Genomic DNA, 5,416 nt, shown 5'->3' with positions numbered 1-5,416 from the left:
GGTTATTTAAGGGAGATACTCAAATCAAAGACATGGAACAACTAGTTAAACAGCTGAAAATTTGTACCAAAAAAAACCCCCGAAAAACCAAACATCCCTTACAGGCATGCTTCTCCCTCTGCCCACTTGCTGAGCATCACGGAGACTGCAGTATAAATGCCTGTTCTATTCTTTGTTCTATTTAAGAAAAACACACATGTGGCCCCTCTCTCCAAGTTATAGGTTATACATACAGGTTATACATATCTCCACAGTGAACACAGACATCATGGATTACTATATGAAGAAAGAAATCTAGGTGTTACTACCCCTCCAACTCCTCCTCTCCTGGAACAAATACTGCGTAAACACAATTGTATGCTCTTCTAATCCAGAACTTCTGATATCGTATCAGCATACACAAAAACCACCACGGACCTTCCAGGAGATTCAAGTAATCACACAGTTTGAAGTGGTATTCTAGTTTAAAGTAGTGCTACTTTTATTCCCTCTCAGATTAATGTAGTATAAAGTTCACGGAAAAAGGACATTGTTGCTGCTACACTGCAGTACTTGATGCATACATACAAACATGACGTACATGACAATACTTTTTTGGCCACTGTTATACGCTGAGAACAAACCTGCATTTTGATGTCCTCTTACAATGCTAGAACACTGATGAATAAACAGCCTAACAAAGCCTCCAGATTGATAGAAAAGAGGAGAATACAGAGTATATTTTCTAATAGAAACTCCGTTTCTTCCCTAGTGTTTCAGAGTATCTCTATGGCTACCTGTAAAATTAGCCAGAGAAGAACTATCTTTAAAGTAGTAGTAAAAGCCACTATTTTATTTTTAACACTGTTATACAGAGACACTAAGGAACACAATCTCCCCTGAATTTTCTCAGGTGTCAGTCTCATTTACCCAGCAGAAAAAGTGTTAACACACAAAGATCCTCCATTTGATTATTGCCTGGATCAGTACAGAACTCATGAACAACCTTCTTCATGCAGTGCCCCTGTCACATCACTTTAAAAAAATAAATTTACAAATTAATTCAAGACAACGAATCAATTATTTCTCCATTCATTTTGGTGTTTCCTAGAAAGATTTCTATTCAGAAACACAGCTTAAAAATAGTCTTATTTTTGTATCAAAGTTGCACTGAGCTACAAACCATCTGATAATTAGTGAATGACAATAAAACTCAAAAAGTTTCTTTCTTGAGATTCAGTAAAAGCCTCTTCTCCATCCCAAAAGTTGTTGTAAAGTTACACCTACATCCAACAAAGGGAAAAATCCCTTAGTGATTCCAATAGTTTTGGAGGACGTTATCCTAACTTGCTTACTTAAGAAGAACAATTGATCCTGGAGGTTCAGTGAAGCAATCCTCCCTATGAACAATTTAGATGCAGAAATAGTGAAAATGGATACTGAGTAATGGAAGCTTGTACCGATATAAACCAGCAAAAGTCCTACAGATCAAGGCAATGGACTTGGAAACATTCTCTACATGTGTTTCTCTTTGAGGCGCTTAACCCAAAAGTCACCATACATGCTCAGTAAAGAAGCCATCACTGAACAGAATTTGTGACTCTTGGATGAATGGATTAATGAACCGAGAAGCAGCAAGGGACATTTCTCTCAACCTGACAGGCTTCTGTCTCTTGGAATGTCTTCGGAGCAGCAGAAACATCTCCCTGTGAAATACTAGTGCTACCAGAACAGCAATGACTGAGACCTGAGTGAAGTGACTGACCTAACTGGATCAGAACTCACTGGAACCCTAACGGAGATGAGAATCCCTCTGTGCCTGAAGTGGCATTTATTCATTTTCCCAGCAGAAAGACTTTAAAAGACTAATGGAGACACATTAGAGAAAAAACAGTTCATCAACCCTAGTAGATAGTCCTGCCCAAAAGGGAAGCAGCACTGGAATTCCTCTTGTCAATTTGCAGTATCATAGAAAGGAGATGTCCAGAATAGCAGTCTCTCTATTCCTGTCACAGAACCACCCTCTGTAAAGGAAAAGTGAAGGAAACTTTGGGCAACGGAACCATTATTTTACTAGAGTCACTAAGAAGAAAAACTACGTGTTCTATTGACATCTAGAAAAAACATATGCAACAAAACACAAGCCACACAGTGGCTCTGCCCTACTGTCACTATGGGTCAGAACGACCTAAAGGAAGTTATAACTAGTTCTGCACCTTTTGAGGGAAAGAACACACCGCATTCAGCCTTCACTGGTAAACTTTGCCCTTGGGCTTCCCAGGTTCCTGAGCTTATTGGGAGAGTCTGGAAGAGTGAGGCAAAGGAAGGCTAAGTTAGAGGCTTAGTAAAACAGTATGTACATAATGCCCAGGGAAAAATGGAAAACACTTGACCAATGTTTAGGGAGATAGCCAACGTTACTGGGAGATTGGCCAGCTGTTTGAAATATAATAGCAAGTGAGCAAGGCTTCTGATGATCAGAATCCACCTTCAAGGAGGAGGACCGAGAGAACTTTGGGTGGGAAAATCTAATCTCTGTCCCTGTAAAGATTATGAAGCAAATTCTCCTGGAAGCCATATTCATGCATATGGAAGGAAACGGTGACTGGAAACAACTAGCATGGATTTACGAAGGCCAAACTGTGTCTAGCAAACCTGACAAGAAAGTTGGCTCTATGGATGGGGGAACAGCTGCCCATTTCATTTACTTGGACTTTTGAATGGCTTTCAGCCACCTCCCATAACATCTCTATGGGAAAATTGGCAAACTATGCATTAGATAGGCAAATATCAGTTGAACAAACTAAATGTGAGCCAGAAGCGTGACCTGACAGCAAAGAAGGCCAAGTGCCTATCTAGGCTGTTAGCAACAATGCAGCCAACTGGGTGACGAAGATGGCGGATGAAGTTGCAAACCACTCTCTATTATATTCCAAAAGTCATCGCAGTCTGGTGAGGTCCCCACTGACTGGAAAAGGGGAAACATAATCCCCATTTTCAAAAAGGGAAAGAAGGAGGAACCAGGGAACTATAGGCCAGTCAGTCTCACCTCTGTGCCTGGTAAGATTATGGAGCAGATCCTCCTGGAGGCACTGCTGAGGCAGAAGAATAACGAAGAGGTGATTGGGTACAATCAACACGGCTTCACCAAGGGTAAATCATGCCCGACAAACCTGGTGGCCTTCTATGAGAAGGTCACATCAATAGACAAGGGGAGAGCAACTGACGTCATTTACCTGGACCTGAGCAAAGCCTTTGACACTGTCCCGCATGACATCCTGGTCTCCAAGCTGATAAAATATGGGTTTGATGGACTGACAATTCAGTGGATAAAGAACTGGCTTGATGGCCGCACCCAAAGAGTGGCTGTCAATGGGTCCATGTCCAAGTGGAGGCCAGTGACAAGTGGAGCCCCTCAAGGATCAGTACTGGGACCGGTTGTCAGCAACATGGACAGTGGCACAGAGTGTACCCTCAGCAAGTTTGCCGACGATACCAAGCTGTGTGGGGCGGCTGACACGCTGGAGGTAAGGGATGCCATCCAGAGGGACCTTGACAGGCTGGAGAGGTGGGCCCACGCCAGCCTCATGAACTTCAACAAGGCCAAGTACAAGGTCCTCCATCTGGGTCGGGGCAATCCCAAGCACTGATATAGGCTGGGCAGTGACTGGCTTGAGAGCAGCCCTGAAGAAAAGGACTTGGGGGTGCTGGTGGACGAGAGGCTCAACATGAGCCGTCAGTGTGCACTAGCAGCCCAGAAAGCCAATCGTATGCTGGGCTGCATCAGGAGAAGCGTGGCCAGCAGGTCGAGGGAGGTGATTCTCCCCCTCTACTCCACTCTCGTGAGACCCCACCTGGAGTACTGCGTCCAGTTCTGGAGCCCCTACCACAAGAAAGATATGGACGTGCTGGAACATGTCCAGAGAAGGGCCACGAGGATGATCAGAGGGCTGGAGCACCTCTCCTATGAGGACAGACTGAGAGAGCTGGGGTTGTTCAGTCTGGAGAAAAGGCGGCTCCGAGGAGACCTTAGGGTGGCCTACCAGTATCTTAAGGGGGCCTACAAGAAAGCTGCTGAGGGACTTCTTAGGATGTCGGGTAACGGTAGGACTAGAGGGAATGGATTAAAACCAGAGATAGGACCATTCAGACTGGACGTCAGGAAGAAGTTCTTCACCATGAGGGTGGTGAGACACTGGAACAGGCTGCCCACAGAGGTGGTGGAAGCCCCATCCCTGGAAGTTTTTAAGGCCAGGCTGGACGGGGCTCTGAGCAACCTGATCTAGTGGGAGGTGTCCCTGTCCATGGCAGGGGGGTTGGAACTAGATGATCTTTAAGGTCCCTTCCAACCCTAACAATTCTATGATTCTCTGATTCTGTAGCCTCCCAGCATTTGTACCAGCTGAGTAACTCAAAGTAATGATAAACAATCACTGATCTTCGCTGATGCTCTCAGGTTCACACTGATCCTGTTGCCAAAAGAAGTTGAGATGAGAAGCAGAAAACAGCATCTTACTGCAGTATATCTTTAGAATGTCTTCTCTGGGGAAAAAAAAAAATAATTTTGTCCAAAAAAAGTGCAACTTCAGAAGTAAAAAGTGACATATGTGTAAAGAGGAAAGGGGCTTCACTGAACACATAAGCAGTGGACGTCAGGAAGAAGTTCTTCACCACCAGGGTCGTGAGACACTGGAACAGGCTGCCCAGAGGGGTGGTGGAAGCCCCATCCCTGGAAGCTTTTAAGGCCAGGCTGGACGGGGCTCTGAGCAACTTGACCACGCAGGAGGTGTCCCTGCCCATGGCGGGGGGGTTGGAACTAGATGATCTTTAAGGTTCCTTCCAACCCTAACAATTCTATGATTCTATTATTATTATCCTGTATTCAGTAGTTGTGAGACTGTATTTGGTGTGCCATATCCCATTCTGTTTTCCCCATAAAAACATGTATTAACATACTGGAGCAAGACCAGAAGAGGTCTACCAAGATGATCATGGACTGTATGTGGTGCATGACCTACAAAGGGTTGAGAGAAACAGGAGATTTTTTTAAGAAGAGAAATCTGGATGTGGAAAGTCTTATTGTTATCTTCATCTAACCAACTGGAACACATAGAAAGAGCCAGACTCTCAGAAGTCCACAGTGACAGGACAAGAGGTAAAAGCAAAAAGCTGCAAAAACTAATTAGATTTTACAAAAACTTTTTCACAAAGAGGGTGGAACAGACTGTCCAGAAAAGCTGTGGAATCTCCATCCTTGGAGATATTAAAAACTTGACAAAGCCCTAATCAATCTACCTAAGCACCAAAGTTGGCTCTGCGCTGCATGGAAGGGTTGGACCAGCTGGTTTCCTGAGGGCCATTCTAATCTAAATTATTCTGTGATCCTGACAGACTTATTAGACAAAGAATCAAATTCCTGAGGTGAAGAAATAGACAA

The sequence above is a fragment of the Rissa tridactyla genome, chromosome 1 (assembly GCF_028500815.1).
Source record: "Rissa tridactyla isolate bRisTri1 chromosome 1, bRisTri1.patW.cur.20221130, whole genome shotgun sequence".
In the NCBI taxonomy this organism is placed as follows: Eukaryota; Metazoa; Chordata; class Aves; order Charadriiformes; family Laridae; genus Rissa; species Rissa tridactyla.
This window is presented reverse-complemented; position numbering follows the sequence as displayed.